The sequence below is a fragment of the Halichoeres trimaculatus genome, unplaced genomic scaffold, assembly GCF_033239565.1.
Source record: "Halichoeres trimaculatus isolate MK-OKI-2021-1 unplaced genomic scaffold, fHalTri1.1 fHalTri1_scaffold_20, whole genome shotgun sequence".
In the NCBI taxonomy this organism is placed as follows: domain Eukaryota; kingdom Metazoa; phylum Chordata; class Actinopteri; order Labriformes; family Labridae; genus Halichoeres; species Halichoeres trimaculatus.
This window is the reverse complement of record NW_027437198.1, coordinates 24,855,335-24,868,529: the sequence shown is the minus strand read 5'-3', so window position 1 is coordinate 24,868,529 and position 13,195 is coordinate 24,855,335. Positions and strand designations below refer to the sequence as shown.

Sequence of the window (13,195 nt, the reverse complement as noted above, 5' to 3'; positions counted from 1 at the left end):
AAACAGCCGATGAGACTCAAAAAAAAAAATAGATTTAAAAAAAAAAAAAAAAACTAAAGGTGCAAAACATGTCAACTGTTCAAAACAACCAAAATCAGCAAAAAAAAAATTACAAAACAAACTGGATTATACCACAAGAAAAAGATAGTATCACATAAAAGCAAGTCTGACATGTCCAACAACTTTTTCTTAATGGAAAATTATCAAAACAGCCACTCAGACTTTAAAAAAAAAATAGTTTAAGAAAAAAAAATGTGCAAAACATGACAGAAGTGTTCAAAAAAAAAAAAACAAAATCAGTAAAAAGAATTACAAACCTCAAAACCAATACAAATATACAAATAAGAAGAAATTAACAACCAAAATTAAAATGAAAATATTGTAATGTGAAGTAAAAATAATCTTTTAAGGGATAAAAGAACAATTTTACAAAAATCCCTGCAGCTGCTCCAGTGCCGTATTTCCTCTAATTTTTTACGTGTGATTCAGGCGCACTGTGTTATAATACATCTATGTATTATAATCTGTTATGCGTTATAAAGAATAATTTTGGGGTATTTATTGTTTTTTGTACATAGTGACAGTAGATGGAGGACGCCCCCTGCTCCTCCATCCACCATACATGTTCCAAAACACAGGAGGGCGCCCTCACAGCCCTGCAGGTCAGTGACAATCTGAGGTCCGGCAAGGTCAGAGCTGTGAGCTGACTAGAAAAAAAAAACCCAGCATAACCACATGACTGTGTATGACTGTGTGACTCCTGCACCCCGCGGCCCCACAAGGAGCAACAATAGTGAATCACTGCAATCACAGAGGTCAGAGACTGGAGGAGGAGGAGGGGGAGTCAGAGAGCTGCAGAGGAGGGGGACTGAGGTGACTGTTTGCAGGTTTCTCCAGCTGTAAAACATCCTGAAATGATCCAGATAAGATCAGATTGTGTCGCTTGGTTTCATGCATTATGATTTATCACAACCCCAGTGGTCCCAGTGATGACCCCTGAGGGACACCATCAACCAAAGCGGAAGACACTCAGTGATTTCTGACCTTTAATGTGTATCCTGTCATTTCTATTCACTAGATTCTTTTTATTTTACTCCTTTTTTTTATTTGACATTTAAAAAAATAAAATCAGCATAAAATCTTCCTTGAATTAACAATTCTGCCAGAAAATGCTGAACAACAGAAATCAAAGGGGGTGTGGAGTGGATTAACCACCATATAACACAAAGCAGTTTCCTCCATAAAGAGAATACAAAGCAAAATGTGCGTTAATGCAGGATATACATGATATTCTGAAGGAAATTAGCTTTTTAATCTCATTATGTGTGGTTTTACCGTAATTAACAGAAAAAACAGACCCCTAAATTATTTAAACGGTAATCTCTGGATGATACCAGCTCGAATCCAGATCCAGAGACTGGTTTAAACTCGCTCTCTCGCATCCAGATGTTTCTGGACCCGAGCTGTGTGACCTGCCGGGTGCGCGCTCTGTCAGCGAAGCGTGCGCGCGTCTCCGGCTCCAGCGCTCCCCTGCTGAAGACGCGGGTCGCCGAGCTTTCAGGGAAATCCAGCTGTCACTCAACGAGCCCCGGTGCCAGACTGAGCGGTGGGGATCCCGGTCCTGATAAATACGAGACCACGACCCCCGCTACACGAAGGAGGATCTGTGATCAACAGATCCGTGAAGGAACTCCGCTGCCCACTCCTCCTGCGAAGAAGAGGAGGAGGATGAAGGAAGACAATACCGGAGACGCTGGGCACATGTGAGCGTCTGATATTCTGTCCCCGGATTCCCCGAGCCGGCCACAGGGGTATGAAGAGACCAGCTGTCAGGATTTGGTGTTGATCAGTCGATGTTTGTGGCAGGGAGAGGGCTCAGCTCCTGCCAAGATGACCAGACTATTGTCTCGCATCGCTGTAACGGAACGGGCCCGCAGGAATTTTGGCACCGGTTTTACGCAGCAGACCACATAGTTTGATCGACGTCTCCTCACCGAAGGCTGACGACTGAGGCTGACATGGACAAAGGAAGCTTCCACATCTCGTAGTGATGCTATGAGATAAGGAAAAACACATTAACATCACAACACATCAGTCAAGCACGCGGCTGGTTCCTGGAGCTGATCCTCGATTCAAGGGATTCCAGTGTGGACCTCACCAAGTCCAGCACGACCTTCCCCTCCCGAAGCTCAGGATCCTCTTACATCTTAAAGCATCTTCACAGACTCGCAGAGCGGTAAGCATCTCTAATCTCTGGACTCTAAATGTGATGTGTTTCTTTGTGGAGCATGTGGCTCAAATCTAACCTTTGGGAACCCGGGTGGACGCGCCATTTGGCACCAGAACGCACAGGAAACTGCTTGGGTTCTCCTCCAAATCAAGTCCTAATTTATCAATTTATCTGTATTTTATTCTGCATGTGGCTGTGGTTGCCTAAGGCCAGGTTGTGTGAGCAACAAGATCGAGCAACTTCTTTGGAAATCATGTGCATCCGGCGCGTCTAATTGACACAAGCTGCTAATTTGCGCACCAATTAGCCTCCAGTGAAGCTCTAAAACGCTCATCTTTAGATCAAACCACATTTTCCTGATATGTTCAAATTAATTTCTCTGTTCCTGAACCGTTTGAGTCGGGGGGTGGTGTAGCTGGGCGGCGCAAGGGATCTCCTCTGGATCTGGTTTAATCCTGCAGGAGCTGCTCAAACTAACGGTGCATATGACTTTGTATGAACTTTATTGGTAGGCTTTGTGTCATATGACATATGACATATGAACCCAGACGATACAAGAGCAATGCAATATGAAGTGAGAGCATGAGGAACAAAAATAAAAAGCTTAAAACATCAAACTGCAAGAAAAATAAAAGTCAATAAAAAAGGGAATGAGAGCAGGAAACAGGACAGCAAATACTAAATAATAATAATAATAATAATAATAATAATAATAATAATAATAATAATAATAATAATAAACTGATAATAATAGGAATAACAATAATAATAATAATAATAATAAAACAATTATAATAATAATGACAATAAAAACTGATAAAAAATAATAAAATTATTATTATTATTATTATTATTATTATTATTATTAATAATAATAATAATAATAATAATAATAATAATAATAAAAATTAAACCAATGATAAAATAAAGAGCAAGAAAAAAACAGTAAAAAAGGTAAAAAGTAAAATTAAAGAGATAACAGATAAGATAAAGGGCAAAAAGATAGTATCACATTAAAGCAAGTCTGACATGTATGACAACTTTTCTTGTTGGAAAACCATAAAAACTGCCAATTAGACTAAAAAATTACAATGGCTTTAAAAATAAATAAATAAATAAATAAATAAATAAATAAATAAATAAATAAATAAATAAAAAACTCAAGGTGCAAAACGTGTCAGTAGTGTTCAAAACAACCAAAATCAGAATAATAAAAAAACTGGATATAACCTCAAGCTGATCAGGAACCAGTTGCACCACGTGCAAAATTAGCAAAAAGTCATGCACATGTTGCAAATCAGCCAAAAATGAGCAAAACCAATACAAAGATACATATATGAAAAAATTAACAACTAAAATTTGACATGAAAATATTATCATGTGAAGTGAAATCATCTTTTAAGGGACAAAAAAATGAATTTTTGCAGACTTTGAACTTAATCGGAAAGCTCTAGAGATCGATTAAGGATGAATATTTATGATTAAAGGGAGTTAAGAAGATTTGCATGCAGGCAGCTTTTGTTTTCATGAGCAGGTTTGAGGCTAAAAAGTGGAAGTTATCTATCAAAGAAAAGTTGATAGTAGATAGAAACACTTCGCCCTCTGCTGGACAAAACCGGTAACTTTTGTCTGATCCGGTTCAGAAAACAAAAACTGAAATGAAGAATTTGAATTTGAAAAAAATTGATGAGAAAGAATCTTGATTTTGATACTGTCAAACAAAAGGTCACAGCATATCGATAGGGCTGGAACGAAGATATGCTATTCTCGCGGTTGGATTTTATTTCCATTTTTGGAGTGCTGATTTGGTTTAAATTGCGATTCTTCAATATTAACGATTTTTACAATTGATTTTTTAACACCAGACCAAGTGAAAAAGTTAAATGATAAAGATAATGATGTCTACAGACTACATCAAGAGACAAATTTTCACATAAAATGCGGATTACGTGAGTCAGAGAGAAACATTTTGCCCTCTGCTGGACAAAACAGGTAACTTTTTTCTAATCCAGTTTATAAACAAAGACTGAAATGAAGAATTTTAATTTGAAAAAAAAAAAAAAAGATTTCACCTTCCTATAAGTTATGAAATAAGCTATTAGTTGTGAAATATCTCAAAGTAAATTTTAAATATTTTATTTCTAAACTTGATAATATGAGTTTTGCTGTACTGAGTGAGTCAGTTTGTTGGGTCAGTAAGCTTAAAATAATTTAAAATTATTTTTTAAAATAATTTTTAAGTGAAGCAGAATTATAGCATGGCTCTAATCATTACATTTCTACCTGAAATCTTGTCTTAAACGCCTCGATCAGCTCCTCTAACTGTTGATGTGACGGTACCCTCACACACACGCACACACACACACACAGCATTTCTCTGATTCAGTGATTATCTCATCATTTCTGAAAGGAAAAACCCTCCCTCCTCCCTGTGCGGTTTAACCTGCGCCGGGCGTTATTCACCCTCTCATTGTGCAGCCCGCCTTTGAAATCTGCCACGCTGCTTCCTGTGCAGAGCATTTGTCAACGCCAGCGAAGCATTGGCTCAAATATGAGGCGGTGTAATGAGTTTCCCTCCCTGTGCTGCAGGAATCCTCTCTATACGTAAAGGCATTGTGATGAATTGGGACGTTGCCAACACAAAGAGCTCAGTGAATGCTTCGTCTCTAACGTATGGATGTGTTTACTCTGGATTTATCCTCTGGTGAGCTGCCAGGAGCAGCGTTCGTCCTCCATTTTACCTTCTTAATTCTTATTCTGTGAGTGCAGTTTTGGCGTTTCACAGCCCTGCCCACTGTCAAGTTAATGAACATTTTCTCCAGGAGGAATTAATCCTGCGACTTGGTCCATCCTCACTCCAACTTGTTACTCCCCCTCCACCACAGATCATTTTTCTCCTCCTTGTGGAGAGGGGGGGATTGGAGCGATGAGGAGCAGATTCTGTGTGGCAGCGAGGAAATGCCCCATCACTTCAGCTGCTCATGTCTTCCCGTCCTTTTTTTTAGTCTCAGAGCCCGTTTCTGAGACGCTACCACCACAAACCTCCTGACTTGGCAGATATGAGTGATAAATTGTGTATGGATGTTTATTTAATGATCAGAGGATGTCCCAGAAAGTCTGAGGAGTGTCACACAGCCTCTGAGCTGGAGGGGAAGTTGATTAATGACACATCCCATCGGTAATATGTGACGCAAAGTTTGGATTCAGAGTCTGAGGGAGAGGAGACGTCCAGACACTGAGAATCTGACGCCAATAATCAGGAGATAAATGTTTGACTTGATAAAAACACTGAAGCTACTGACTCTTCACTCCTTAAGTCTTGCACTTCACCTTTTGGGGATCTTATTCTGAAATATTTTATTGTAACATGTTGTCATCTTATTTCATATCATATCTTAAGTTTTCCTGTGGTTATTCTGCTCATCAGACAAAGATCCAAAGATGTAAACGATAAAAATCAGCATAAAAATGTCAGTAATCCAGCATTTTGAAATCAACATCCAATTTATCCTTTAGCTTAAATGTATTTATTTTTCTCTAAATATAAAATAAAGGTTTTTGCCACTCACTGTTTAACGCTAATATATTTATTTGTTTTTTTTTAACCAGGTTGGTCTCTTTGAGATTTAAATCCTCTTTTTTAAGCGAGACCTGGCCGAGACCGTCAGCAACAAAAACACAAAGTTATAGACAAAAAAGACAAAACAATTTAAAAAGCACAGTCTCTTATTAAGTCATCCTGCAACACATTTTAGACTGAGGGAACAGAGTACCCCAAAGCCCTGTAAGAGCCTGATTTGTAACAGAAAAAAATTTAAAAAAAATAATAATAATAAAACCCTAAATGTAATAACTGGTTGATAATGTGACAAAAGTGCTGAGTTCAAAATTTAATTAAAAAAAAATAGAATAATACTTAAATATGTAATTACTGACCCAAAGTGTATTATATTTTGGTTTTAATACATTTTTAAATTTCCGAAAGTCAGCACAAATAAAAAAATATGTAATACTAAGATAAATAAAAACACAAGACCAGAGCAAATTTAAAATGAAATAAAATAGAATAAAATAAATTCAAATTAATTAAAAAATTATGCCAGATGTCCATCAACTTTGGTTAAAAGCCGGGATGAAGAGGTGAGGTGAGTTTATGTCCCAGTGTGGATAGTTTTACCCTTTTTTAACTTCATTTATTTCAGATTTTGTTCTTTACTTGTATATATATATATATATATAATTATTTTTCTTTACAGAAATCTTAATTTTGTGACATCCACACCTGTTAAATCAGTCTACGTGTGGTACAGAAAGGCACAAGTTAAGCTTGAAATATGTAAAGTTAAAAGTATTGGATCATGTTTTGGATCACGCTGGCTAAATTTAGATACATTTTAACAACGCTTGAGTGCATTTTCTTTCTCTCATATGTAGGAAAGCGACTAATAAGGGTTGGTGTGATGTCCAAAAAAAAAAAAAATCAGCTTTAAGATTGATAAAACAACATGCTCGATGTAAGTGTTTAAATGTGTGGTTTGTATTTCTGTTGGCATTCAAGTATTTTATATGACGTTTCTAGTAAGGCTGGGACGATATGCTATTCTTGTGATTAGATTCTTTTACGTTTTTTTTTAGGTGCAGATTTAATTCAAATTGCCATTCTTCAATTTTTACAATTTTGCGATTTTTTTGCTATATTTTTCTATGAATACGCATCAGAGAGAAACATTTCGCCCTCTGCTGGACAAAATTGGTACCTTTTTTTTTTCCAATCCAGTTTATAAACAAAGACTGAAATGAAGAACTTGAATTTGAAAAAAAACCCGATATTTTATGAAACGAATCCCAATTTTGATATTGTCAAACAAAAGATCGCCATATCCTTTTTTTTCTTTCTTTCTTTTTTTTTTTTTATCTTGCCCCTACTTTCTACCATTTTTGACCAAGTAACGAACTAGTCCCATTAAACCAGGGATGTCAAACTCGTGCCATGGAGGGCCAAGAGGCTGCACGTTTTCTTTCCAACCAAAAACTCCACCAGCTGATTTCACTGATTAGTCCCTGCTCTCTGCTTGAAGGTGAGGTAATCAGTGAAATCAGCTGGTGGAGTTTTGTTGGAAGGAAAACCTGCAGCCTCTTGACCCTTTATGGCTTGACTTTGAGATCCCTGCACTAAAATGTCAAATGGTGTAAGTATTAAATAATTCACCTTTATAAAAGTTATTAAATAAGTTATTTTTTATGCAATGTTTCTTCGTAAATTAAAAAATATTTCACTTTTAAACTTGATAGTATGAGTTTTGTTGTACTGAGTGAGTCAGTTTGTTGGGTCAGTTAGTTTAAAATCATTTTAAATTTATTTTTTACAGTGCAGTGGGCTGATAAATCCATATTTATAATAACTTTTTTGTGCAATATCAGATTTTTTTTTGTCATTTATCGGTTGCACCAGCTGGCCACCCACTCATATTTCCATGAAGCCTCCTTACTGAGCTTCCTGCTCCCACACCGCGAACCCTCTCTGTGTTATGATGAATTAAAAATCAATAGGACATTCTGCAGCTCTTAGCGCTCTTTTCCTTTATTACTCTTCAGTTTAAACCTGCAGAAAAACTCGATAAGAGCTGATTACGTTAGAGAAGCAGCCCTCTGAGACTTCCTGAGGACACAGTCCATGGAGTGTCTTCCAGTTTTAGACGTATTTATAAACTTCTGCAGGGCTCTCTTGTTCTGTGTCACTTTAAACTTCACTTTTCCAACTCGTCATGATTCGAACTCGTCACATCAGACTGGGAGCATCAAACAGGAAGTGGAGGATTCAGCAGCATCAGTCGGGGATGGAGGCTCTGAATGTGTCTCATTTCCTCCATAAAGAGCAGCTAATCTCTAAACACCACCATAACATGAGTGAATCCCACCTTTATGCTGTTATTCAAACATTATTTATGTTAATGACCTGCAATTAAATCAGGCGTTTTCAATTATCATAACTGAGGAGGGAAATGTCTGCGGGTTGTGTTTAAGTCAATTACATGCTTTACACGCTGAATAATTTTCAGTAATTCACTTCCTGTTTTCCCCAACTCCTCCTCAGACTGAGTGATGTGCAGCCAGTTTACTCTGAGAGGGAAATTTGACGCTTTGAGCCGTGACGTGAGGATATACGCTCCTGTGTGTGAGGGGCAGGTGTTGCAGCTCTGAGCATGTCTCAGAGGAGGTGAGTGATGGAGGTGCTGCAGCTCCTCCTCGCTGTGTGCCATTAAAAACATAAAGTATTAGGCCTGTATCTTGTTGAGGAGATGTGAGCCAGCCTTAATCCTCAGAGTGCAGAGCAAAGAGGGGAAACGGCGTCTTTGTGCCTGCCAACTAAGTCTGGATTCCCTCTGCGTGACACTCAGCTCGGTATTTTCTGGTTGCCAGTTCCCGTAAACGACCTTAAAGTAAGAGGAGAGAGCAGAGAAAGAGGAGGAGGAGGAGGTGATGCTCTCCGTCTGTAATTATCAGCTGATTAGGATTGTTATAAAACCATCAGATGCACCCACTTTAACTCCCTGTACGTTCAGTCTTCCTTTATTTAACGTCAGCTCCAGCTCCTCACGGGGCTGTCGGAGAGGTACAGTATGGATCTCTGTTTCTGGAGCGAGCTAATTGTAATTTTCTGGTAGAATAGTTTGATCTTAGATTGACTCAATATTTAAAAGACTAACTGGTGAAGTTACCCAGCTGTCTCTCTGTGTTTTCAGACTCCATCCTAATTAAGTCGTCTTTAATTTTCAAGATGATGAGCTTCAAGCTGTGAGCAGTAATTGATTGAAAAGTTTAACCTTCATTTATTTCCTCATTTTAGTCAGCTCATTATGGAAGCTATGGAAGCCCATTTCTGAAAAAAAGGACGATAAGAGTCAAAATATTGAGATAATACAGTAACAGTAATGAAATAAAAAGTCGAAACTTTGGGATTGAAAGTCAGAGAAATGGGATAAAACCTTGAAAACGTGATAAAAAGTCATAATTATGAGACGTCAAATTCAAAATTTTGAGATAAAGAAGGTAAAATTATTTCACTGAAATGCCAAAATTTTGAGATAAAAGTCATAAATTATGAGAAACACATGCAAAATAATGAGCTAAAATGTCATATTTACTGGATAAAAAGTCATATTTATGAAATCAAAGTCACAAATATTAGACTGAAAGTCATAAATATGGGATAAAAAGACAAAATTATGAGATAAAAAGTAAAAAAATGTAAGATAAAGATTCATAATTATGAGGAAAAAAGTCAAAATAATGAGAAAAGGTAATAAATAAAAGTGACACAAGGTCACAAATATGAGATAAAAAATAAAAATGATGAGATGAAAAGTCATAAAAATAAGGGAAAGAAGCCAAAACTATGAAAAAACGTCATAAATATGAGACAAAAAGTCATAATTATGTGAAAAAAGGATTAAATTATAAGATAAAAATCCCAATAATAAGATTAAAAGTCAAAAATTTGACAGAAAGTCATCATTTTGAGATAAAAAGTCATGAATATGTGATAAACAGTCAAAATAATAAGCTCAAATGTCATGTTTACGGGATGAAAGTCTTAATTATGAGACGAAAATTCACAAATATGAGATGGAAAGTCATATCTATGAGATGAAAAAAGACAAAATCATAAGATAAAAAGAAAAAAATGTGAGATAAAAAGTCATTATAATGAGTAAAAAAAATGACATAATGAGATTCAAATCCCCAAAATGTGATAAAAGCCAACATTTTGAGATTCAAAACTATGACATAAGATCATAATTTTAAGATTAAAATTAAATATATATATATATATATATATATATATATATATATATATATATATATATATATATATATATATATATATATATATATATATATATATGAGATAAAAGTAACAAATATTAGATTTTAAGTTATATCTATAAGAAAAAAAGTCAAAATTATGAGATAAAAAGTAAAAAATATGATACAAAAAGTCATCATTATTAGAAAAAAAAAAGATGAAATTACAAGATAAAATCCCAGTTATGAGATAAAAGTCAAAACTTTGAGATAAAAAGTCATAATTATGACAAAAGGTCAAAATTTTGAGATTGAAAGTTGGAAATATGAGATGATAGTCACAAATAATGAGCTAAAATGTCATATTCAAAGGATAAAATTCTTAATTGTGAGATAAAAATCACAACTATGAGATGACAAGTCGAAATTATGAGATAAAAAGTTGAAGTTTTAAGAAAAAGTCATAATCATGAGATTTGCAGGTGAAATTACAAGATTAAAAGTCTTAATTATAAGAGATTATGTCAGAATTATGAGATTGAAAGTCAAAATTACAAGTTAAATGTTCGTCTGTTTGCCTTGTAGTCCCTGCATCACCTCCTCTTAGTGCATATTGTTACATGTTTAGGTTTTATTACACCAGATTTAAAAAAAAAAAAAGTGATTACACTAATATTCATGTATCTATTCATTTGGTGGAATTGTTGTTTACATGTCTGGATGAGTGAGGTGATGCACTTTTTTTACTGGCAGAAACGGGCTTCCATAGAAACGTGTTTCCAGACTTGATGAATCTGTGCAGAGCCGGACGGCTGCAGCTGTTTAGTCGAGAGCTGCTGAGCGTCCAAAGTGAAAGTGGCGGCTGATATTTTAGGGGAGACTCTGAATAATCCGGCGAGCGGGGGAGGGAGGGGGGGGGGGGGTTTGTGTCGTGCTCTCTGTGACTCAGGATGACTCCTCAGGAAAACGAGCCCTGCAGTCGGCCCTGACCCTTCACCAACAACCATGTCTCAGTTGTGTGGGTGCACGTGTCGCAGGGAGGCTGCAGCAGATGTCTGAGTCTGTGGCAGCAGGAAAAGAGCAAGTGATACATTTCTTTTTTTTTTTTAAATCCAGCTTTACTCTGCAATCCTTTCCTTCACACAATCAGACATCACTATTTCTACTCTTTCTGCAACAAATGAATCTTTTCCTCTGTAATCCTGAGCGCCCTCACAGATGAGTGATGAACATTTTTCACCTTGTCCAACCAGCACTCAGACAAACAGGAAGTGTGAATGATTTATGATAAAGTGAAACAGAGAAAGGCGGTGAATCCCCTCTCGGAGGATGAGGTGTAAGCAGCAGGAGCAGGGGATGGAGGTGGACAGAGAGCCCGCTGAGTGTGGATGAAATCAGATGTCACTTCAGCCCAGCCTGAGCTCGTGAAGAGATACGTGCGGTCTGGCAAACGGAAACAGTCGTGAGGCTCCTTCCCACCGGGAATGTCACTATAACAAACTGGGATCAACTCAGACACACACACTGTGAGCATGAAAACACACACACACACACACACACACACACACACACACACACACACACACACACAGATGCACAGGGATCCGGATGGAGCTGTTTACGCTCCAGTCAGTGTTGAACATGCATATTCAAACTGATCCGTCAGACTCATGAGTCCGTGCTTGCTGACACATTTACATATGAGCCCGGGCTGTCGTGGTCCGGGCCGTGATGCGGGCTGACAGGTCTTATGCCACTTCCCTCAGGTCACAAGGGGGGCGGAGCCACAACGTGACAGGAGTGAAGGCAGAGAGCTGCCTTTCATTCACCGTCAGCCTCCAATGACACAACAGGCAGGCAGGATGAGCGAGCGCTGGGGCTCCTGCTCAGCTGACTCTGAGCTCGTACCTGCTGTTCGACTCTGTCTGCGCCGAAACTGATGTTTTATTATCCAAACGTTCATATACAGCAACCTGCTGCCAGTAACTTACTTTAAAATCTACAGCAAACCTTTTACAGTGTGCAGGCTGCTTCTTGTCAGTGGAGGTAAGGTGTGTTGCTCAAAGTTGGATTCTTTCAAAATATGGTTCTGGCTTTTCCAATTCCACTGCAAAAACCTGAAATCTTATCAAGAGTTTTTTTTTTTACGGAAGAAGATGATGGCCACTAAAAAAAAAAAAAAAAAAAAAAAAAAAAGTATTTTTTTCTTTTTGTTTTATCTGAGATTAAATTAAGAATTCTGACTTTATTCTCGGAATTTTTTCATTAAAGTCAAAAGTCTGACTTAAATTTCTAAGATTCTTTCAAAATAAGAGTCTGGCTTTTTCAATTCTACACTGCAAAAAAATGAAATCTTATCAAGTGTTTTTTTTATGGAAGCAGATTAGGGCCAATGCAAAAAAACCTGTACAAGTTTTTTTTCTTTTTTTTTTCTTTTAGATTAACGTAAGAGTTCAGAAATTAAAGTAAGATTTCTGACTTTAATTTCTCAGCTTATTTCAAAAAGAGAGCCTTGCATTTCCAAATTTACACTGCAAAAAAATTAAATCTTGGCAAGTGGTCTATTATGGAAGAGGAAGAGGGTAACTAAAAAAAATAATGCACAGTTATTTTTTTTCTGAAATTAAGTCAGAAGTCTGACTTCTGAAGTCTGAATTTCTTAGATTCTTTCAAAATAAGAGTATGGTATTTCCATACCCACACTGCAAAAAAATTGAAATCTTATTAAGTGTTTTTACGGAAGAAGATTAGTGCCACTGAACAAAAACCTAACCCTAACCCTTTCTAATTTTTATTTTCATATATATTTTTAATAAGATTAAAGTAAGAATCCTGAGATTAAGTCTGAATTCTGACTGAAAATTATCAAATTCTTTCAAAATAAGAGTCTGGCTTTTCCAATTCTACACTGCAAAAAACTTTAATCCTATCAAGTGGCTTTTTTACAGATGAAGATTAGGGCCACTGGAAATAAAATATGTAAACTGAAAATTCTGAGACTAAAGTCAGAATTCTGACTTTAGTCTCAGTAAGAATAGCTATAAAAAAGTTGTGTTTTTTTTTATTTCAGTGGCCCTTGTCTTCTTCCATATTTTTTTTAACCTTATTTTAAGTAAAAAATAGTTTTATTTTACTCTATATGAGCCACAGTCATGTGGT

At 36.6% G+C, this 13,195-nt stretch overlaps 1 protein-coding gene across 1 annotated transcript in view; it reads left to right on the top strand.

Annotated features, from left to right (window-relative positions):
• The first annotated feature begins 1,555 nt into the window (after positions 1-1,555).
• Positions 1,556-13,195, top strand: part of gjc1 (gap junction protein gamma 1) — a 56,996-nt gene continuing 45,356 nt past the window's right edge. The window contains exon 1 of the mRNA XM_074696142.1: positions 1,556-2,236. The gene's annotated coding sequence lies outside the window, so the exon portion shown is untranslated. The remainder of the gene's footprint in view (positions 2,237-13,195) is intronic.